Source organism: Podarcis cretensis (genome assembly GCF_951804945.1).
Source record: "Podarcis cretensis genome assembly, chromosome: 16".
In the NCBI taxonomy this organism is placed as follows: domain Eukaryota; kingdom Metazoa; phylum Chordata; class Lepidosauria; order Squamata; family Lacertidae; genus Podarcis; species Podarcis cretensis.
The window spans coordinates 30,917,754-30,918,046 of NC_137186.1; positions in this window are offsets into that span (position 1 = coordinate 30,917,754).

Here is a 293-nt window from a genome sequence, read left to right on the forward strand (position 1 = left end):
GCACACTTACCTGGGAGTAAGTCCCATTGAACTTTGAGGTTTACTTCTGAGTAAATGACTTTAGGATTGTAGCCACAGGCACTTTAACTGAATTCGGGGCCCAGTATAAAAGGGTGCTTATAGGACCCAGAATCCAAACATTTTTTTAATGAATAATTTAGGAATTTGTTTAGTAAACAAAAGTTTGTCTTCAAAGGGCATTTTCTATTAACTCTTATGGTCCATAGTACTACTTCTTTGTAAACCACGAGTAGGGGACATAGTTGGGAAAACTGCAAAGATGTCAGTTTTGT